Here is a 24,198-nt window from a genome sequence, read left to right as displayed (position 1 = left end):
CAGTTACAGTATTGCCATGGCAGCTGAAGACTAACAAGTAAGTCGAGAACCACCGTCAGTCATCTGAAGTTGGCCTTTCTAGTCCTGGTTCTGGGTCATTACAGCCACTATCAAAAGTAGGCAATAAAAGTGTTAAAAGACATGTAGCAAAATTGTAATAAAAATGGCCAGAACGACTGACCGGGTAGTTCAAACAGCAGCATTAGTCACCTGAAATTGGCCTCTCCAGTTCTGGAATTTAATGTTCGGCCATTTTCTAATTTAAAATCGAACTAGAGATTGTGACTCTTAAAATGGAACCACAATAAAAAGATTAAATGAAGAAATATAAAACCCTTAAATAACATTAAAAGATTAATGGCTGTTAAAAAACTAAAACATTATCAAGATGGACAGTGTCACCTTCACCAATAACACTGTCTAATGTCATGGAAAAACCTAGAGACAGAACATGTTTAAAATAGTTCCGTCGTTGAGAGTAAATAGCGATGGCAAGAAAGTACAATGTGGCTTATAGTAATCTGAGTGTTACACAAACTACACATCGGTGCATCAGTTCCAGATAAAGGAAATGATGTGTTAAAAAAACTGTGACCAATGCTTAGACCAGTCAGAACAACTTCCTCTTTCCGAACCTTACGGAAGCAAGGTGGCCAAACTCCACTATAGGGTTTTATTTGGAAAAGCTTGTTTCCTCATTGTTCACTTCAAGTCGACTGCCAGCTGGCACAGAGCCGAATCTTGAATACAGGACCATAGTCCATGTATGGAATAGGCACAGCAATGATAGTGCCAGAGCAGATAGTTGCAGTGTCGTGAGCTCTTTCCCATGAATACCAATGTGGCCCAATATCCAGAAAAACTGGATAGAAGTACATGTTAAAGAGAAATGAGCCAGTTGGTTTTGAATATCAGCAAGAACAGGGTGGTGAACCAACATGAAGCAATTCCAGAGCCAGTAGAGAACTAAGCAAGTCAGTATAAATAGTGCAGATTGAGTACTGCCTTAAATACACAGATACGATTTACTGGAAAAACAGGTAGAAGTTTGGTTAAAAACAATGAAATGTTTTTGGCATTACATCATAAAGTTACTAGCCGACTGACCTGGATGTTTAGATCCCAGAGGAGGTAAACTGAAAGAACAGAACCTTTCCTGGGAGGTCCCCTCACCATGTGCAGGGATCAACGATGAGGGCCATCTTAATGGAAAAAGTATACTTCATTTCATGTTTTCAATAGCTAATTGTTGCATAACCTGTTAGGAAGTTAAATATCGATGATAGAGCAAGTTCCGTAACAGGTTTTCTTTAATCGTTTTTTTCAACATGCATTGCTCTTACAAGTAAACCTTCAACTTCTTTAAGGACTTCCTAAAATATAGTAGTATGTAGTAACATCAAAACAGTTTACATAAAACTTACCATCATGTACAACTTGTTTATCAGGATTTTTACAGTCTCGTGAGATGTGTCCATCTTCACCATACTTGAAGCAACCAGATTTACTTCTCCTGTCCTCTCCAACATTAGGACAGTCTCATGACATGTGTCCATCTTCACCACACTTACAACATCCTGTTAAGATGGTTAAAAAATACTATGCGACTACATGCATGTATTGTCACCCTAACTGAAAATAAATTAAAACACAGAATTTAAGAATAATATAATGTTACATGTTTTTCATGTTGATTTAAAAAATTTATAATAATCTATATTAGTGTTGCAAGTTGAAAGAATTAGTTAGATTTGATACATTCTCAAACTAAGGAGTCATGTTAAAGCAGAAATTTAAATTCTAACAAAGTAACAGGATGCATGTTCAAAACAACTTACAAAAACCTTTCCCCAGAAAAATTAAACTTAAAAGACGAGCCACAGTGAACCTCATAATAAAGATTGTATTGTTCTATAATTCTGTATAAAACTTCAAAGTTATGTATAGCCATCCCCAATTCTTAATTAATATACTAGAGGAAATGAAGCTACTTCAATATCACTCACTACTCCAAAGTAACATGTAACTGTCACTCTTATAGCACACTCAGGTTTTTTATGGCAACAGGTCACAAGTTATAAAATCTTATATTAATAGTTTTAACATTCTAAAGTCTGGGCAGCATCCAGCCTAATCAAGTAAGGATACTGATTCTAATCTATCCAACCTAAGTATCTGCAAGAGCTAAGTCATAAGAATCAATCAGTTAATAACCATTTCTTCATTAATATTATAAATACAATCTAATATGAAATTGTTTTTTTGGTCGCAGTTTCTTTACACAGATAATTCATTACTGCTCATGTTTCACACCAACTACTGTAAACTACAATAGTATAAAAACAAATGCAACCATGAAGTTGTTACATGTAATATTATACTCCGTGATATCAAACTGGTGCACAACAAACAGCTTTTTCTGAATCAGTATCTTTTCAGTTTTCTCCCAGTTTATAATAGTCATCAAAAACAACGTGTGGTGAAAAACTACAGATTATACGAACCTATTCTTCAAAATTCAGACATAAGTAACAGTTACAAAAAAAAAGGACATTTAGAGTGAAATTTTATTATTTTTGTTACAGAGAAACATTTTTATGGAAATGTATTTTCACATAAGGATTAACAAATTACTATTCTTTACACTTTCAAAACTGTCATTATAAATAAAAAGACAAAATTCACAATTCATATATTCTAAATTCTCCCCCCCATAACTTTCCAGATAAAATACGAGACTAACCTGAGTTTCATACCAATAACATAATAAACAAAGAATTACACTTAATAATACAAGTTTAAATAAAGATATTTCTTGTAGATGTCTTTCATTAAGTAGTTTTTAAGAATAAACTGCTAGCATTACTGAACACAGATGCTACTCAGCAAGATCTTAAAATGTTAAAAAGAGATGTTGGAAATAACAGCTTGTCGATAAAGCTTGTGTTGAGGTATGCACAAATCTACACAAAGGCTATCTGCACTAGAAGTCCTTAATTTAGCAGTGTAAGACTAGATGGAAGGCAGTTAATCATATTTATCAAATTATCATTTTCATAATATCAAATGATGAAAAATTATATTTTTCCTTTCGAAAATCCTGCAGATTACAATAGAAGCTTATCATTATTTATCCTGACTATCGAAGGCTTGCATCAGTTAATATGACAAATTCCAATATACTAAGCCTATGTAACAAGCTAGGAATCACCTTGTATACACTTAGTTCAAATTACAGCATAAAATTATGTAATACACACAATCTTCATACATATATACAAATATTGCAAATAAATTAATCTATTTCATCATTTATATTTTCTCGTGTTACCTAATAAGTTTTTTTTTTACTTTTATAACAAACAAAATATGTACATAAAAAATAACAAAAATTTAGTACTTGCTGTAATTTCTTTTGTTGTCAAAGACTTAAAGTGTTGACAGATGTTAACCCAAATTTTCACTGGGCTGTTTTTGATTTTTTTCCCAAATTATTTATTAATTTCAAATATATACTTTAGAGCACAAACAGTAATAAACACAAAGCATACAATGTTCTAGAATTATTACAATTTAACTGGTTTTCTAACCAAACATTCTGCATTAAAACAATTTCCTATAACATTATGTTATGTATTAGGAAAATCTACAAGTCTGAAAGTTGTATTCAATCTCAGTCAATCAAATACAAGTGAAAAGACTACCTAAGTTCAGCAACTTGGAACAAACAAGTGCCATCACATTGATACAGAAATGACTAAGGCGTTACAAATTAACATATTTTACTTTTGAAATTCAGATATTAAAACTATATTACATAATAGAAACATTTCATTAACTACATACCTATACTATTAGATCTACATCTATTTTAATTATTACCACATCTTTATAGAATTTCATAGCTCAATGAAAATAATACATTAGCAACACGAGAGAATTCTCTACCTCCTATCATGACTGACTCTCCTTATACATAATTATTGTATTTGGAATGATCTCTTTCAAAACACAACCAGTACGAATAAATTACCAACTGAGACTCTAAACATGACATACAAATATAAGATGTTTTTTTGGTAATTTCAATCTTTAGGCAATGCTCAAAACTTTATCAAGTTCTTTTTATATTAAATAAATTCTGTCCAGGTAATTAATTATTAACACTCACCTGATGTCATCAAGAGGAATTTTTTTATATATTGTCGAAAATGAAGCCCAGTTGTTCATTAACCATTTCCGAGGAGCTTTTTCATCTGAAGAATCACATTCCCCCTAATAATACGTCAAAGTGAATTATCAACATAACTATTATTTTACTGTCACAAATTCATCAGGTCATAAACCTGATATAATACACACTCGCTGTACAAATAACTGTGAACAATACTTTTAACATATGAAAAATTGTACTTTCACAATACTTTATCAGCATCAAGCACACTTGAAAAGACGAATCAATAAGTTAACTGAAAGGAAAGGCAGCTTCATACACATTATCATTGTGAAAAAATAGAAGAAAAACATGGTATAAATACATAAGGCATGAAATATTTAAATATAAAAAAAATGTAGAGTGATTGCAATGACTTTTATTCATCACTATATATCATATAATATATTGGAACCACGTATCATACGTAACAAACCCAAGCACACCGTCAAGTACTTCAGGGTTGCCAGTGACTAATTTTTTTTTAGTAGTTTAGGAAGCATATAACCGTATTATTATTTACCAAATATTTCATTTTCTTATTTTGATCAAATAAGGTTTCATTATACTGTTCTGCTGAACCATTGAAAACAGGATTCAAAATTAAAGCTTACAGAGAAATAAAAGAAACTCATTGGATTGCTAATCTAAATACTTTTCAACCTTTTGGACTTCATCTAGAACCAGAAATCGATGATCTTCATTCACTGGTTTCATCTTTGTCAAAAAAATTATTTTTTTTCTTTCCTTATTTCTCCTTCTATCATGAAAGCTGAAGTTTTGTTTTTTTTATATAATCTATATAAAATAATCCTGAGCACCTTAGAAAGTGGACCTTTGTCTTTAGAAGAAAACATTCACAGAAAAAAAAAAAGTCCACCTTTCAAAAGTGGTCACACTATATGGTTATTATTTTGTGTCGAGTCTTGTTGAACCCTTGTGTTTTTATTGAAATCATGAAAATTGTATGAATAGTGTATTTCGCCTAATATTTATATAGGAAACTTTAAAACATGCATGTACGACAATACTGATTAATTCTTGTGAATTATTCAGCTAGATAAGCTATAAAACTATCTAAACAATAAATGTGTAACGCAGTTGATCATCTCTGGGGCTTAATCTTAAAGAAGATTTGTGCATCTATACAGTAACTGTTTGAAATGCTGATAACAACACAAGGGGATATCTGTGCCCACCGTAAGTATTAAAAGTAGTTTTCTTTAGTTCTATTTCATAACTTTTTATAAGGATGGAGATTAGGTATTTTAATAAGTAGAAATGTGTGGTTTCATTTCTAATTCAAAAAAATTAAGGGCAACTGCCCAGTAAAAACAAGTGTTTACACTTTATTTGCACCATTTGATAACAACATTAAACCCCACTGTTAATATCCATTAAACCAGTGGTTCCCAACCAAAATTTTAATATGTTCTTGCACCCCTCACAGTAATTATTTATTTAAGAATAAAAATGAAGGTGGCCAAAACCAATTTTATAATTAGTTTTAATGATATATAAACAAAAACAAAACATTTGGAAATGAAAAAATATTACAACAAACTAAAAGTTGCATAAACCCTAAATGGCCTACAAAAAATAAATTTTCATCCATGCATGAAATTTCTTTGAATTTGAAATGTTCAAATATTCATAAGCCAATTTAAATTTAATGACTCTTTTGTTCCTCTTTATTTCTTACAAGTTTTTCAAAGCATGGCACAATTTTTGAATATAAACAAACAAAATTGAAATGTTATCTCGCACCTCAAGGGATACGAGCACCTCTGGTTGGGAACCATTGCATTAAACACTAATGTCATTCAAATACTATATCAGTGTTTTAATATTAAAATCATGCATCAGGTAACTCTCACATTTACATATGTATTTCAGAAAGTTATCACATTAACACCTTCACATTTTTTAAATACTGCAAATCAAATAAACACAACATAACCATAGAAAACACCCAAACCATAAATAAACAAACAAATGCAAAATTAAAGAAGCCTTCCCAAACAATAACTTAAGCACAAAATGAAGGTGGTCCTTTGTATTGGTTTATATCTAAGTATAATCAATCATCTAAACACACCCTCTACATTCCTACACTCAGTTACACAACCACTGTCAAACATGTAGTCAGCTACTGGTCAGTAACCCTTTCTTTCTTTGTGAACAAGAAGATAACTAAAGAAAGTCGAAACATTGTTTGTTTTTCAATATATAATTTTCTATACAAGTGAGTTTGTCTCGTCATGACAGAATATGTGATTTGGATTGTCTACCAATCCATTTCCTACTCAGAAGAAGCTGAAGGGTCATTCAATGGTCAAATCATCCAGAGGTGACCCCCACAGAATGCCTTAAAAAAAATTCAAGTGCTCATCTACCCATATCATGAAAAATTGCCAAAGATTAGATCAATATCTCTAATAGTTTCTGACTTACATCTCTGTAAAATTTAATTTTTTGGAGGGCAAATTCATTTTTTGGGGCAACTTTGGCAGCTTAAACCAGGTGGTAGAAGGCTGAAATTTGCTACACAGACTGAATTAATCTCACAGAATTCAACAGTGGTCTCAAACCAAGTTTATCTCTCTTATAATTTGCATTGTAAGGCAGTAAAATGACCTGAAACCCCAAAATCCTAAAAACATTGGTTCATAAACTCTAAGACTTAATTTGGTACAAAGCTGATTTTTTTCTAATTTCCTATAACATATCAGTTGAAAAATCAGCAATTGTTGTAATTAAAGGTCTGTTACATTTAGCTGCATGTAACTTATGATTTAGCTAAAAATAGCCCTACTTCAGGCCACAGTTTGACCATGTCACCAGTTATTCAACCTTTTCAGATTTTTACCATATATTCTTACATCTGTGAGTATGATCTACAAAACAAATCAGGATAGTTATAAATTTTTTTTAAAGTATCCTCTGACCATACATTTTTATTTTAAAAAAATTAAGTTCAGGTGTGTTATTGTATATCCATACATATACAAACATATTTGAAAATACCTGTCAGAATTGTATGAATCCCACTGAAATATTTTCAGCCTTTCACAATGTCAAAATGAAGTTGTAAGAAACAAGAAAGAATTAATTCATTTCTGAACATGTTTATTGGCATAACTAGTTAGATGGCAATGCATATTATATATGTATTACAGTTATGCAGATATGGCTGAGTTTAAGATTCATAATATAATAAATACAAAGGAAATTCAGACAAAAACACAGTGCTACAACAAGGGATAACTGAGAAAGATTATAGTCACACCAATCGTGACAATGAAATGATTCAAAAACTGCTTTTGCAATAAATTAGCCTCCACAATATCAAATAAACATTGCTTTGTTCAGACAGCTTGAATAAATTTCTGAAATTCGAGTTTAATTATGCTGAAATCACTTTGACTTAGATCATAGTGGCGAGAACTACTGCCTTGCACAGTAGGTGCACTTATCAGACAAAGAATATGTTAGAAAGGAATCCAGCTTTCATCTTTGCAGGCCATGAGAACAGTTTCTTTATTTCTTCATAAATGACACCAACACATCGAAATGTTCATCTGATCTATCTCTTATGTTTCTCGCATACCATTGCATGCCACATATTTCCCTGGGTGATAATTGTCATTGCTATCATAAGACCCTATTTGAGCTGCTGCAGCATCACTTTCACTGCTACTACCAACAGTTACAATTGTGTACACATCTGATAGCCTTCTCATATACATTGTTGGTAGAGTGGGGATTTAAGCTATGATGTGACCTAATACCTGCCGCAGTTTTGCATTTTTCATAGCCTCAAATAGATCAAACTTTACACACTTCTGCAGGACTGATTCCTGATTGACAAGAAAGACCTGAAAGTGGTCCTTTGCCCAAAAAATTTATTATTTTTCACAACCTTGATTTTTTTTGAAGATCATGTTCAGAGATGTAAGAATATATGGTAAAGGCTGATTAGAATATTTCAATGGGATTCTTAAATTATTGCAAAATTGTATGGATATATTTGTACAGTTTTTTTCAAGTAAACAACTCAAAAGGTAGATTGAACACCATCCTGACTTTTTTTTGTAGATCATATTCAGAGATGTAAGAATATATGGTACATAACTGAAAAGGCTGAATAACTGGTGACATGGTCAAACTGTGACCTGAAGTAGGGCTATTTTTAGCTAAATCATGCAACTACATTTTTTTACCGGAGACCTATTGAACTTTTATGTACAACGGATTTATCAACGGATATGTTATAGAAAATTTGAAAAGAAAATTTAGCTTTGTATCACATTAAGTCTTAGAGCTATGGCTTATCAAATAAACCAATGTTTTTTTTTACAACTTTGGGTTTTCAGGAAATTTTACAACCTCACAACTGACACCTAAAAGAAAAACCAATAATGAAGAAATTGTAAAGCAAAAGACTGTAAAGTTCATTTTTTAAGGTTTCAGTTTCGGTTTTAACCGAAGTTTTTGTTTCTTTCAAACCCAAAATGAAACCTAACAGAAAACACTAGAAAGAGAAAACGTGCGTTTGGAACCGGAACTAAATCCTAAAAAAATGAACTTTTAAAGGGTATTACGTTCTAATTTCAAACCAAAACTGAAACCTAAAATAAAAATTATTAATGAATAAATTGGAACAGAATACCCTTTCAAAGTCTTTTTTTTAGGTTTTAGTTTCGGTCTCAACCGCACTTTTTATCTTTGTAGAGTTTTCTATGAGATTTTAGTTTCGACTTGAAAGAAACAAAAACTACGATTCAAACTGAAACCGAAAAAAATAAACTTTTAAAGGGATATCATTTTAATATCTTACACTTTAAAATCTTAATCTATTTACATACTGTTTTGATGAGGTACTCACACAAAGTTAGGATTTAGGGTTAGAATATAAAATTTTCCTTTACTTACGTACGTATCACTTGGAGACTACTGGATCACGTTAACGTCAAAGAATTTTTGTGATATAACTTTAAACAGGCTGACAAAAGTTACAAATGGTAATAAACTTTTTTATAAACGTTTGTTTCATCGGTTTCGACCCTTTTCATTTCTTGCGGTCTTTTGATGACATAACTCACACGTGAACATGCGTAAATATTAATAATTCTGGAAAACTAGTTTCTGATAAAACCTCAACTCGTTTATACTGAGATGTACAGTAAAAAACAAGTTCGCTACATTAATTTAGAGAAATATCATTTTAATATTAGAATCCTAATATACTGTTGTTTATTCCTAATATAATATTGTTTTGATGACGTAACGCACAGAAATAGTGAGCATGCGCACACTCAAATATATCAATAATTCTAGAAACCGTCAAAAAAACCGTGAAAGAAACACAAAAACTGCGGTTCAAACTGTAACTGAAACCTAAAAAAATAAAGTTTTATTAGAATATCTTACACTTTAGAATCCTAATATATTTATATACTGTTTTGCTGACGTACTCATATAGCGTTAGGGTTTAGGGTTAGAATATCAAAATTTTCCTTTACTTACGTACGTATCACTTGGAGACTACTGGATCACGTTAACGTCAAAGAATTTTTGTGATATAACTTTAAACAGGCTGTCAGTTACAAATGGTAATAAACTTTTTGTTATAAACGTTTGTTTCATCGGATTTCGACCCTTTTTCATTTCTTGCGGTCTTTTGATGACATAACTCACACGTGAACATGCGTAAATATCAATAATTCTGGAAAACCTAGTTTCTGATAAAACCTCAACTCGTTTATACTGAGACGTACAGTAAAAACAAGTTGGCTACATTAATTTAGAGAAATATCATTTTGATATCTTATATTTGTATATTAATATACTGTTGTTTATTCCTAACATAATATTGTTTTGAAGACGTAACGCACATAAATTGTTGTAAACAACTGAGCATGCGTAGATTCAAATATATCGATAATTCTGGAAAACCGTAAAAGAAACAAAAATCCTATGAAAATGAACTTTTTCTTTCGAAAAAAGAAACTGAAACCTATTAATGTAGAAATTCGAAACTTTATTCAAAGTTTATTCTTTAGGTTTTAGTTTCGTTTTCAACGGTATTTTTTGTTTCTTTCAAATCGAAACCAAAACCTAAAAGAAAAAACCATTAATGAAGCAATTGTAAAGGAAAATACTATTTTCTAGACCGGTTTTAAGCGTTTGTAGTCTCAATTTCCTTTTTTTGCACTGTTTTATGCTGTTTCCAGCGTTTCACGAGAATTCGTCTTTTAGACTGATTTTATGCGTTTCTAATCTCAATTTGCATATTTTATGCTGTTTCCAGCGATTTACAACAATTCGTCTTTTAAACCTGTTTTAATCGTTTTTGTCTCAATTTGCTAGTTTTTATACTGTTTTATGTTGATTCCAGCGTTTTACAAGAATTAATTTTCTAGACCGGTTTTAAGCGTTTGTAGTCTCAATTTTCTTGTTTTGCAGTTTTCTGCTATATTCACCGTTTTCAAGAATTGTTCTTTTAGACCTGTTCTAATTGTTTCTAGTCTGAATTATCTTGTATTTCACTGTTTTATGCTATTTTAAGTGTTTTACAAGAATTCGTCTTTTAGACCGGTGTTAAGCATTTGTAATCTCAACTTTTTTAGATGCTAGTGTTTTTTGCTGATTTTACCATTTTACAAGAATTCTTAACTGTTTTAAGCGTTTCTACTCTCAATTTCCATATTTTCACTGTGTTTTAATGCAGTTTCCAACGTTTTACAAGAATTGATTTCTTAGACCGGTTTTAAGCATTTCTAGTCTCAATTTCCATGTTTTTACACTGTTTTTATGCAGTTTCCAGCGATTTATAACAATTCGTCTTTTAAACCTGTTTTAATCGTTTCTTGTCTCAATTGTCTGGTTTTTAAACTGTTTTATGCTGGTTTCTTAGACCGGTTTTAAGCATTTCTAGTCTCAATTTGCTGGTTTTTACAGTGTTTCATGCTGTTTCCAGTATTTTACAGGAATTCGTCTTTTAGACCGGTTTTAAGCGTTTATAGTCTGAATTAAATTCTTTTTCACTGTTTCTATGGTGTTTCTTCGTATTTCCAGAATTCGTCTTTTAGACCGGTTTTAAGCGTTTCTTCTCTCAATTTCCATGTTTTTCACTGTTTTTATGGTGTTTCCAGTGATTTATAACAATTCGTCTTTTAAACCTGTTTTAATCGTTTCTTGTCTCAATTGTCTGGTTTTTAAACTGTTTTATGCTGGTTTCTTAGATCGGTTTTAAGCATTTCTAGTCTCAATTTGCTGGTTTTTACAGTGTTTCATGCTGTTTTCACCATTTTACAAAAATTCTTTTCTTAGACCGGGTTTAAGTTTCTAGTCTCAATTTGCTGGTTTTTACACTGTTTCATGCTGTTTCCAGTAGTTTACAGGAATTCCTCTTTTAGACCGGTTTTAAGCGTTTCTAGTCTGAATTAAATTGTTTTCACTGTTTCTATGGTGTTTCTTCGTATTTCTAGAATTCGTCTTTTAGACCGGTTTTAAGCGTTTCTACTCTCAATTTCCATGTTTTTAAACTGTTTTATGCAGTTTCCAACATTTTATAAAATTGGTTTCTTAGATCGGTTTTGAGCATTTCTAGTCTCAATCTCATGGTTTTCACACTGTTTTATGTTGATTCCAGCGTTTTACAAGAATTCTTTTCTTAGACCGGTTTTAAGAGTTTTTACTCTCAATTTGGTTGTTTCAACACTTTTTTCATGCTATTTCCAGCGATTTATAACAATTCGTCTTTTAAACCTGTTTTAATCATTTCTTGTCTGAATTTAATAGTTTTATACTGTTTTATGTTGATTCCAGCGTTTTAGAAGAATTAATTTTCTAAAATGGTTTTAAGCATTTCTAGTCTCAATTTGCTGGTTTTACACTGTTTCATGCTGTTTCCAGTGCTTTACAGAATTCGTCTTTTAGACCGGTTTTAAGCGTTTTTAGTCTGAATTAACTTGTTTTTATGGTGTTTCTTCGTATTTCTAGAATTCGTCTTTTAGACTGGTTTTAAGCATTTCTAGTCTTACTTTGCTTGTGAGACTACAAGTTTTACACTGTTTTATATTGATTCCAGTGTTTTACAAGAATTAATTTTCTAGACCCGTTTTAAGCGTTTGTGGTATCAATTTCCTTGTTTTGGTAGTTTTTCTGCTGTTTTCACCGTTTTACAAGAATAGTTCTTTTAGACCTATTCTAATTGTTTCTAGTCTCAATTTGTTTGTTTTTACACTTTTTTTATGCTGTTTCCAGCGTTTTACGAGAATTCGGCTTTCAGACCGGTTTTAAGCGTTTCTACTCTCAATATGTTTGTTTTTACACTGTTTTTATGGTAGAAACACCATTTTAGAAGAATTCGTCTTTTAAATCTGTTTTAAGCGTTTCTAGTCTGAATTAAATTGTTTTCACTGTTTCTATGGTGTTTCTTCGTATTTCTAGAATTCGTCTTTTAGACCGGTTTTAAGCGTTTCTAGTCTTAATTATCTTGTATTTCACTGTTTTATGCTATTTTAAGTGTTTTACAAGAATTCGTCTTTAGACCGGTTTTAATCGTTTCTAGTCTGAATTAACTTGTTTTTATGGTGTTTCTTAATATTTCTAGAATTCGTCTTTTAGTCCGGTTTTAAGCATTTCTAGTCTCAATTTGCTAATTGTTACTGTGTTTTAATGCAATTTCCAGCGTTTTACAAGAATTCGTCTGTTAGACCGGTTTTAAGCATTTCTAGTCTCACTTTGCTTGTGAGACTACAAGTTTTAAACTGTTTTATGTTGATTCCAGCGTTTTACAAAATTAATTTTCTAGACCGGTTTTAAGCGTTTGTGTTTTCCTTGTTTTGCAGTTTTTCTGCTGTTTTCACCGTATTACAAGAATTGTTCTTTTAGACCTGTTTTAAGCGTATCTACTTTCAATTTCCATATTTTTATTGTCTTTTAAAATTTTATGGTAGAAACACCATAAAACACCATTTTAGAAGAATTCGTCTTTTAAACTTGTTTTAAGCGTTTCTAGTCTGAATTAATTTGTTTTACTGTTTTTTATGGGGTTTCTTCTTTTTCAGATTCCTCTTTTAGATCGGTTTTAAGCGTTTCTACTCTCAATTTCCATGTTTTACACTGTTTTATGCTGTTTCCAGCAATTTATAACAATTCTTCTTTTAAACCTGTTTTAATCGTTTCTTGTCTCAATTGTCTGGTTTTTACTCTTTTTTATGCTGGTTTCAGCGTTTTACAAGAATTCGTCTTTTACACCGGTTTTAATCGTTTTTTTGTCTCAATTTGCTAGTTTTTAAATACTGTTTCATGTTGATTACAGCGTTTTACAAGAATAAATTTTCTAGACCAGTTTTAAGCGTTTGTAGTCTCAATTTCCTTGTTTTAGCAGTTTTTCTGCTGTTTTCACCGTATTACAAGAATTGTTCTTTTAGACCTGTTTTAAGCGTATCTACTTTCAATTTCCATATTTTTACTGTGTTTTAAAATTTTATGGTAGAAACACCATAAAACACCATTTTAGAAGAATTCGTCTTTATAACCTGTTTTAAGCGTTTCTAGTCTGAATTAATTTGTTTTTACTGTTTTTATGGGGTTTCTTCGTATTTCAGATTCGTCTTTTAGACCGGTTTTAAGCGTTTCTACTCTCAATTTCCATGTTTTTACACTGTTTTATGCTGTTTCCAGCGATTTACGAGAATTCGGCTTTCAGACCGGTTTTAAGAGTTTCTACTCTCAATATGTTTGTTTTTACACTGTTTTTATGGTAGAAACACCATTTTAGAAGAATTCGTCTTTTAAATCTGTTTTAATCGTTTCTTATCTCAACTTATCTTTTACTCTATTTTATGCTGGTTTTAGCGTTTTACAAGAATTCGTCTTTTAGACCGGTTTTAATCGTTTTTTGTCTAAATTTGCTAGTTTTTTGTACTGTTTTATGTTGATTCTAGCGTTTTACAAAATTAATTTTCTAGACCGATTTTAAGCGTTTGTAGTCTCAATTTTCTTGTTTTTGCAGTTTTTCTGCTATATTCACCGATTTCAAGAACTGTTCTTTTAGACCTGTTCTAATTGTTTCTAGTCTGAATTATCTTGTATTTCACTGTTTTATGCTATTTTAAGTGTTTTACAAGAATTCGTCTTTTAAGCATTTGTAATCTCAACTTTTAGATGCTACTGTGTTTTTTGCTGATTTTACCATTTTAGAAGAATTCTTAACTGTTTTAAGCGTTTCTACTCTCAGTTTCCATATTTTTACTGTGTTTTAATGCAGTTTCCAACGTTTTACAAGAATTGATTTCTTAGACCGGTTTTAAGCATTTCTAGTCTCAATTTCCATGTTTTACACTGTTTTATGCTGTTTCCAGCGATTTATAACAATTCGTCTTTTAAACCTGTTTTAATCGTTTCTTGTCTCAATTGTCTGGTTTTAAACTGTTTTATGCTGGTTTCTTAGACCGGTTTTAAGCATTTCTAGTCTCAATTTACTGGTTTTACACTGTTTCATGCTGTTTCCAGCGTTTTACAAGAATTCTTTTCTTAGACCGGTTTTAAGAGTTTTACTCTCAATTTGGTTGTTTCAACACTTTTTCATGCTATTTCCAGCGATTTATAACAATTCGTCTTTTAAACCTGTTTTAATCATTTCTTGTCTGAATTTAATAGTTTTTATACTGTTTTATGTTGATTCCAGCGTTTTAGAAGAATTAATTTTCTAAAATGGTTTTAAGCATTTCTAGTCTCAATTTGCTGGTTTTACACTGTTTCATGCTGTTTCCAGTGCTTTACAGGAATTCGTCTTTTAGACCGGTTTTAAGCGTTTTAGTCTGAATTAACTTGTTTTTATGGTGTTTCTTCGTATTTCTAGAATTCGTCTTTTAGACTGGTTTTAAGCATTTCTAGTCTTACTTTGCTTGTGAGACTACAAGTTTTACACTGTTTTATATTGATTCCAGTGTTTTACAAGAATTAATTTTCTAGACCCGTTTTAAGCGTTTGTGGTATCAATTTCCTTGTTTTGGTAGTTTTTCTGCTGTTTTCACCGTTTTACAAGAATAGTTCTTTTAGACCTATTCTAATTGTTTCTAGTCTCAATTTGTTGGTTTTACACTTTTTTTATGCTGTTTCCAGCGTTTTACGAGAATTCGGCTTTCAGACCGGTTTTAAGAGTTTCTACTCTCAATATGTTTGTTTTTACACTGTTTTTATGGTAGAAACACCATTTTAGAAGAATTCGTCTTTTAAATCTGTTTTAAGCGTTTCTAGTCTGAATTAAATTGTTTTTCACTGTTTCTATGGTGTTTCTTCGTATTTCTAGAATTCGTCTTTTAGACCGGTTTTAAGCGTTTCTAGTCTTAATTATCTTGTATTTCACTGTTTTATGCTATTTTAAGTGTTTTACAAGAATTCGTCTTTAGACCGGTTTTAATCGTTTCTAGTCTGAATTAACTTGTTTTATGGTGTTTCTTAATATTTCTAGAATTCGTCTTTTAGTCCGGTTTTAAGCATTTCTAGTCTCAATTTGCTAATTGTTACTGTGTTTTAATGCAATTTCCAGCGTTTTACAAGAATTCGTCTGTTAGACCGGTTTTAAGCATTTCTAGTCTCACTTTGCTTGTGAGACTACAAGTTTTAAACTGTTTTATGTTGATTCCAGCGTTTTACAAGAATTAATTTTCTAGACCGGTTTTAAGCGTTTGTGTTTTCCTTGTTTTTGCAGTTTTTCTGCTGTTTTCACCGTATTACAAGAATTGTTCTTTTAGACCTGTTTTAAGCGTATCTACTTTCAATTTCCATATTTTTATTGTCTTTTAAAATTTTATGGTAGAAACACCATAAAACACCATTTTAGAAGAATTCGTCTTTTAAACTTGTTTTAAGCGTTTCTAGTCTGAATTAATTTGTTTTTACTGTTTTTATGGGGTTTCTTCTTTTTTCAGATTCCTCTTTTAGATCGGTTTTAAGCGTTTCTACTCTCAATTTCCATTTTTTACACTGTTTTTATGCTGTTTCCAGCAATTTATAACAATTCTTCTTTTAAACCTGTTTTAATCGTTTCTTGTCTCAATTGTCTGGTTTTTACTCTTTTTTATGCTGGTTTCAGCGTTTTACAAGAATTCGTCTTTTACACCGGTTTTAATCGTTTTTTTGTCTCAATTTGCTAGTTTTTAAATACTGTTTCATGTTGATTACAGCGTTTTACAAGAATAAATTTTCTAGACCAGTTTTAAGCGTTTGTAGTCTCAATTTCCTTGTTTTAGCAGTTTTTCTGCTGTTTTCACCGTATTACAAGAATTGTTCTTTTAGACCTGTTTTAAGCGTATCTACTTTCAATTTCCATATTTTTACTGTGTTTTAAAATTTTATGGTAGAAACACCATAAAACACCATTTTAGAAGAATTCGTCTTTATAACCTGTTTTAAGCGTTTCTAGTCTGAATTAATTTGTTTTTACTGTTTTTATGGGGTTTCTTCGTATTTCAGATTCGTCTTTTAGACCGGTTTTAAGCGTTTCTACTCTCAATTTCCATGTTTTTACACTGTTTTTATGCTGTTTCCAGCGATTTACGAGAATTCGGCTTTCAGACCGGTTTTAAGAGTTTCTACTCTCAATATGTTTGTTTTTACACTGTTTTTATGGTAGAAACACCATTTTAGAAGAATTCGTCTTTTAAATCTGTTTTAATCGTTTCTTATCTCAACTTATCTTTTATTCTATTTGATGCTGGTTTCAGCGTTTTACAAGAATTCGTCTTTTAGACCGGTTTTAATCGTTTTTTGTCTAAATTTGCTAGTTTTTATACTGTTTTATGTTGATTCTAGCGTTTTACAAAAATTAATTTTCTAGACCGATTTTAAGCGTTTGTAGTCTCAATTTTCTTGTTTTTGCAGTTTTTCTGCTATATTCACCGATTTCAAGAATTGTTCTTTTAGACCTGTTCTAATTGTTTCTAGTCTGAATTATCTTGTATTTCACTGTTTTATGCTATTTTAAGTGTTTTACAAGAATTCGTCTTTTAAGCATTTGTAATCTCAACTTTTAGATGCTACTGTGTTTTTTTGCTGATTTTACCATTTTAGAAGAATTCTTAACTGTTTTAAGCGTTTCTACTCTCAGTTTCCATATTTTTACTGTGTTTTAATGCAGTTTCCAACGTTTTACAAGAATTGATTTCTTAGACCGGTTTTAAGCATTTCTAGTCTCAATTTCCATGTTTTTACACTGTTTTTATGCTGTTTCCAGCGATTTATAACAATTCGTCTTTTAAACCTGTTTTAATCGTTTCTTGTCTCAATTGTCTGGTTTTTAAACTGTTTTATGCTGGTTTCTTAGACCGGTTTTAAGCATTTCTAGTCTCAATTTACTGGTTTTTACACTGTTTCATGCTGTTTCCAGCGTTTTACAAGAATTCTTTTCTTAGACCGGTTTTAAGAGTTTTACTCTCAATTTGGTTGTTTCAACACTTTTTTCATGCTATTTCCAGCGATTTATAACAATTCGTCTTTTAAACCTGTTTTAATCATTTCTTGTCTGAATTTAATAGTTTTTATACTGTTTTATGTTGATTCCAGCGTTTTAGAAGAATTAATTTTCTAAAATGGTTTTAAGCATTTCTAGTCTCAATTTACTGGTTTTACACTGTTTCATGCTGTTTCCAGCGTTTTACAAAATTCTTTTCTTAGACCGGTTTTAAGAGTTTTACTCTCAATTTGGTTGTTTCAACACTTTTTTTCATGCTATTTCCAGCGATTTATAACAATTCGTCTTTTAAACCTGTTTTAATCATTTCTTGTCTGAATTTAATAGTTTTTATACTGTTTTATGTTGATTCCAGCGTTTTAGAAGAATTAATTTTCTAAAATGGTTTTAAGCATTTCTAGTCTCAATTTACTGGTTTTTACACTGTTTCATGCTGTTTCCAGCGTTTTACAAGAATTCTTTTCTTAGACCGGTTTTAAGAGTTTTTACTCTCAATTTGGTTGTTTCAACACTTTTTCATGCTATTTCCAGCGATTTATAACAATTCGTCTTTTAAACCTGTTTTAATCATTTCTTGTCTGAATTTAATAGTTTTTATACTGTTTTATGTTGATTCCAGCGTTTTAGAAGAATTAATTTTCTAAAATGGTTTTAAGCATTTCTAGTCTCAATTTGCTGGTTTTACACTGTTTCATGCTGTTTCCAGTGCTTTACAGGAATTCGTCTTTTAGACCGGTTTTAAGCGTTTTTAGTCTGAATTAACTTGTTTTTATGGTGTTTCTTCGTATTTCTAGAATTCGTCTTTTAGACTGGTTTTAAGCATTTCTAGTCTTACTTTGCTTGTGAGACTACAAGTTTTACACTGTTTTATATTGATTCCAGTGTTTTACAAGAATTAATTTTCTAGACCCGTTTTAAGCGTTTGTGGTATCAATTTCCTTGTTTTGGTAGTTTTCTGCTGTTTTCACCGTTTTACAAGAATAGTTCTTTTAGACCTATTCTAATTGTTTCTAGTCTCAATTTGTTTGTTTTTACACTTTTTTATGCTGTTTCCAGCGTTTTACGAGAATTCGGCTTTCAGACCGGTTTTAAGCGTTTCTACTCTCAATATGTTTGTTTTTTACACTGTTTTTTATGGTAGAAACACCATTTTAGAAGAATTCGTCTTTTAAATCTGTTTTAAGCGTTTCTAGTCTGAATTAAATTGTTTTCACTGTTTCTATGGTGTTTCTTCGTATTTCTAGAATTCGTCTTTTAGACCGGTTTTAAGCGTTTCTAGTCTTAATTATCTTGTATTTCACTGTTTTATGCTATTTTAAGTGTTTTACAAGAATTCGTCTTTTACACCGGTTTTAATCGTTTCTAGTCTGAATTAACTTGTTTTTTATGGTGTTTCTTAATATTTCTAGAATTCGTCTTTTAGTCCGGTTTTAAGCATTTCTAGTCTCAATTTGCTAATTGTTACTGTGTTTTAATGCAATTTCCAGCGTTTTACAAGAATTCGTCTGTTAGACCGGTTTTAAGCATTTCTAGTCTCACTTTGCTTGTGAGACTACAAGTTTTAAACTGTTTTATGTTGATTCCAGCGTTTTACAAGAATTAATTTTCTAGACCGGTTTTAAGCGTTTGTGTTTTCGTTGTTTTTGCAGTTTTTCTGCTGTTTTCACCGTATTACAAGAATTGTTCTTTTAGACCTGTTTTAAGCGTATCTACTTTCAATTTCCATATTTTTATTGTCTTTTAAAATTTTATGGTAGAAACACCATAAAACACCATTTTAGAAGAATTCGTCTTTTAAATCTGTTTTAAGCGTTTCTAGTCTGAATTATCTTGTTTTCACTGTTTTTTATGGTGTTTCCAGCGATTTATAACATTTCGTCTTTTAAATCTGTTTTAATCGTTTCTTATCTCAACTTATCTTTTACTCTCTTTTATGCTGGTTTCAGCGTTTTACAAGAATTCGTCTTTTAGACCGGTTTTAATCGTTTTTTGTCTAAATTTGCTAGTTTTTGTACTGTTTTATGTTGATTCTAGCGTTTTACAAAAATTAATTTTCTAGACCGATTTTAAGCGTTTGTAGTCTCAATTTTCTTGTTTTTGCAGTTTTTCTGCTATATTCACCGATTTCAAGAATTGTTCTTTTAGACCTGTTCTAATTGTTTCTAGTCTGAATTATCTTGTATTTCACTGTTTTATGCTATTTTAAGTGTTTTACAAGAATTCGTCTTTTAAGCATTTGTAATCTCAACTTTTTAGATGCTACTGTGTTTTTTGCTGATTTTACCATTTTAGAAGAATTCTTAACTGTTTTAAGCGTTTCTACTCTCAGTTTCCATATTTTTACTGTGTTTTAATGCAGTTTCCAACGTTTTACAAGAATTGATTTTTTAGACCGGTTTTAAGCATTTCTAGTCTCAATTTCCATGTTTTTACACTGTTTTTATGCTGTTTCCAGCGATTTATAACAATTCGTCTTTTAAACCTGTTTTAATCGTTTCTTGTCTCAATTGTCTGGTTTTTAAACTGTTTTATGCTGGTTTCTTAGACCGGTTTTAAGCATTTCTAGTCTCAATTTACTGGTTTTTACACTGTTTCATGCTGTTTCCAGCGTTTTACAAGAATTCTTTTCTTAGACCGGTTTTAAGAGTTTTACTCTCAATTTGGTTGTTTCAACACTTTTTTCATGCTATTTCCAGCGATTTATAACAATTCGTCTTTTAAACCTGTTTTAATCATTTCTTGTCTGAAATTAATAGTTTTATACTGTTTTATATTGATTCCAGCGTTTTACAAGAATTAATTTTCTAGACCGGTTTTAAGCGTTTGTGGTATCAATTAATTTTCTTAACTGGTTTTAAGCATTTCTAGTCTCAATTTGCTGGTTTTTACACTCTTTCATGCTGTTTCCAGTGCTTTACAGGAATTCGTCTTTTAGACCGGTTTTAAGCGTTTCTAGTCTGAATTAACTTGTTTTTATGGTGTTTCTTAATATTTCTAGAATTCGTCTTTTAGTCCGGTTTTAAGCATTTCTAGTCTCAATTTGCTAATTGTTACTGTGTTTTAATGCAATTTCCAGCGTTTTACAAGAATTCGTCTTTTAGACCGGTTTTAAGCATTTCTAGTCTCACTTTGCTTGTGAGACTACAAGTTTTAAACTGTTTTATGTTGATTCCAGCGTTTTACAAGAATTAATTTTCTAGACCGGTTTTAAGCGTTTGTGTTTTCCTTGTTTTTGCAGTTTTCTGCTGTTTTCACCGTATTACAAGAATTGTTCTTTTAGACCTGTTTTAAGCGTATCTACTTTCAATTTCCATATTTTTATTGTGTTTTAAAATTTTATGGTAGAAACACCATAAAACACCATTATAGAAGAATTCGTCTTTTAAACCTGTTTTAAGCGTTTCTAGTCTGAATTAATTTGTTTTTACTTTTTTTTTATGGGGTTTCTTCGCATTTCAGATTCCTCTTTTAGACCGGTTTTAAGCGTTTCTACTCTCAATTTCCATGTTTTTACACTGTTTTTATGCTGTTTCCAGCAATTTATAACAATTCGTCTTTTAAACCTGTTTTAATCGTTTCTTGTCTCAATTGTCTGGTTTTTAAACTGTTTTATGCTGGTTTCTTAGACCGGTTTTAAGCATTTCTAGTCTCAATTTACTGGTTTTTACACTGTTTCATGCTGTTTCCAGCGTTTCACAAGAATTCTTTTCTTAGACCGGTTTTAAGAGTTTTTACTCTCAATTTGGTTGTTTCAACACTTTTTTCATGCTATTTCCAGTGATTTATAACAATTCGTCTTTTAAACCTGTTTTAATCATTTCTTGTCTGAATTTAATATTTTTTATACTGTTTTATGTTGATTCCAGCTTTTTAGAAGAATTAATTTTCTAAAATGGTTTTAAGCATTTCTAGTCTCAATTTGCTGGTTTTTACACTGTTTCATGCTGTTTCCAGTGCTTTACAGGAATTCGTCTTTTAGACCGGTTTTAAGCGTTTCTAGTCTGAATTAACTTGTTTTTATGGTGTTTCTTAATATTTCTAGAATTCGTCTTTTAGTCCGGTTTTAAGCATTTCTAGTCTCAATTTGCTAATTGTTACTGTGTTTTAATGCAATTTCCAGCGTTTTACAAGAATTCGTCTTTTAGACCGGTTTTAAGCATTTCTAGTCTCACTTTGCTTGTGAGACTACAAGTTTTAAACTGTTTTATGTTGATTCCAGCGTTTTACAAGAATTAATTTTCTAGACCGGTTTTAAGCGTTTGTGTTTTCCTTGTTTTTTTGCAGTTTTTCTGCTGTTTTCACCGTATTACAAGAATTGTTCTTTTAGACCTGTTTTAAGCGTATCTACTTTCAATTTCCATATTTTTATTGTCTTTTAAAATTTTATGGTAGAAACACCATAAAACACCATTTTAGAAGAATTCGTCTTTTAAATCTGTTTTAAGCGTTTCTAGTGTGAATTATCTTGTTTTTCACTGTTTTTATGGTGTTTCCAGCGATTTATAACATTTCGTCTTTTAAATCTGTTTTAATCGTTTCTTATCTCAACTTATCTTTTACTCTCTTTTTTATGCTGGTTTCAGCGTTTTACAAGAATTCGTCTTTTAGACCGGTTTTAATCGTTTTTTTGTCTAAATTTGCTAGTTTTTGTACTGTTTTATGTTGATTCTAGCGTTTTACAAAATTAATTTTCTAGACCGATTTTAAGCGTTTGTAGTCTCAATTTTCTTGTTTTGCAGTTTTTCTGCTATATTCACCGATTTCAAGAATTGTTCTTTTAGACCTGTTCTAATTGTTTCTAGTCTGAATTATCTTGTATTTCACTGTTTTATGCTATTTTAAGTGTTTTACAAGAATTCGTCTTTTAAGCATTTGTAATCTCAACTTTTTTTAGATGCTACTGTGTTTTTTTGCTGATTTTACCATTTTAGAAGAATTCTTAACTGTTTTAAGCGTTTCTACTCTCAGTTTCCATATTTTTTACTGTGTTTTAATGCAGTTTCCAACGTTTTACAAGAATTGATTTTTTAGACCGGTTTTAAGCATTTCTAGTCTCAATTTCCATGTTTTTACACTGTTTTTATGCTGTTTCCAGCGATTTATAACAATTCGTCTTTTAAACCTGTTTTAATCGTTTCTTGTCTCAATTGTCTGGTTTTTAAACTGTTTTATGCTGGTTTCTTAGACCGGTTTTAAGCATTTCTAGTCTCAATTTGCTGGTTTTTACACTGTTTCATGCTGTTTCCAGCGTTTTACAAGAATTCTTTTCTTAGACCGGTTTTAAGAGTTTTTACTCTCAATTTGGTTGTTTCAACACTTTTTTCATGCTATTTCCAGCGATTTATAACAATTCGTCTTTTAAACCTGTTTTAATCATTTCTTGTCTGAAATTAATAGTTTTTTTATACTGTTTTATATTGATTCCAGCGTTTTACAAGAATTAATTTTCTAGACCGGTTTTAAGCGTTTGTGGTATCAATTAATTTTCTTAACTGGTTTTAAGCATTTCTAGTCTCAATTTGCTGGTTTTTACACTCTTTCATGCTGTTTCCAGTGCTTTACAGGAATTCGTCTTTTAGACCGGTTTTAAGCGTTTCTAGTCTGAATTAACTTGTTTTTATGGTGTTTCTTAATATTTCTAGAATTCGTCTTTTAGTCCGGTTTTAAGCATTTCTAGTCTCAATTTGCTAATTGTTACTGTGTTTTAATGCAATTTCCAGCGTTTTACAAGAATTCGTCTTTTAGACCGGTTTTAAGCATTTCTAGTCTCACTTTGCTTGTGAGACTACAAGTTTTAAACTGTTTTATGTTGATTCCAGCGTTTTACAAGAATTAATTTTCTAGACCGGTTTTAAGCGTTTGTGTTTTCCTTGTTTTTGCAGTTTTTCTGCTGTTTTCACCGTATTACAAGAATTGTTCTTTTAGACCTGTTTTAAGCGTATCTACTTTCAATTTCCATATTTTTATTGTGTTTTAAAATTTTATGGTAGAAACACCATAAAACACCATTATAGAAGAATTCGTCTTTTAAACCTGTTTTAAGCGTTTCTAGTCTGAATTAATTTGTTTTACTTTTTTTTATGGGGTTTCTTCGTATTTCAGATTCCTCTTTTAGACCGGTTTTAAGCGTTTCTACTCTCAATTTCCATGTTTTACACTGTTTTATGCTGTTTCCAGCAATTTATAACAATTCGTCTTTTAAACCTGTTTTAATCGTTTCTTGTCTCAATTGTCTGGTTTTTAAACTGTTTTATGCTGGTTTCTTAGACCGGTTTTAAGCATTTCTAGTCTCAATTTACTGGTTTTTACACTGTTTCATGCTGTTTCCAGCGTTTCACAAGAATTCTTTTCTTAGACCGGTTTTAAGAGTTTTTACTCTCAATTTGGTTGTTTCAACACTTTTTTCATGCTATTTCCAGCGATTTATAACAATTCGTCTTTTAAACCTGTTTTAATCATTTCTTGTCTGAATTTAATATTTTTTATACTGTTTTAT

The 24,198-nt window shown here is 30.8% G+C and overlaps 1 long non-coding RNA gene across 1 annotated transcript; it reads right to left on the bottom strand.

Annotated features, from left to right (window-relative positions):
- Positions 1–1,283: 1,283 nt before the first annotated feature.
- LOC143231553 (uncharacterized) lies at positions 1,284–9,251 on the bottom strand. Its single transcript, XR_013016977.1, has 3 exons — positions 9,149–9,251; positions 4,172–4,275; positions 1,284–1,577 (listed from the first exon to the last, which is right to left on the bottom strand). It is a non-coding gene; the product is annotated as an uncharacterized LOC143231553 (long non-coding RNA).
- Between the last annotated feature and the right edge of the window lie 14,947 nt (positions 9,252–24,198).

This window comes from Tachypleus tridentatus, chromosome 11 (genome assembly GCF_004210375.1).
Source record: "Tachypleus tridentatus isolate NWPU-2018 chromosome 11, ASM421037v1, whole genome shotgun sequence".
Taxonomy (NCBI): domain Eukaryota; kingdom Metazoa; phylum Arthropoda; class Merostomata; order Xiphosura; family Limulidae; genus Tachypleus; species Tachypleus tridentatus.
This window is presented reverse-complemented; position numbering and strand designations above follow the sequence as displayed.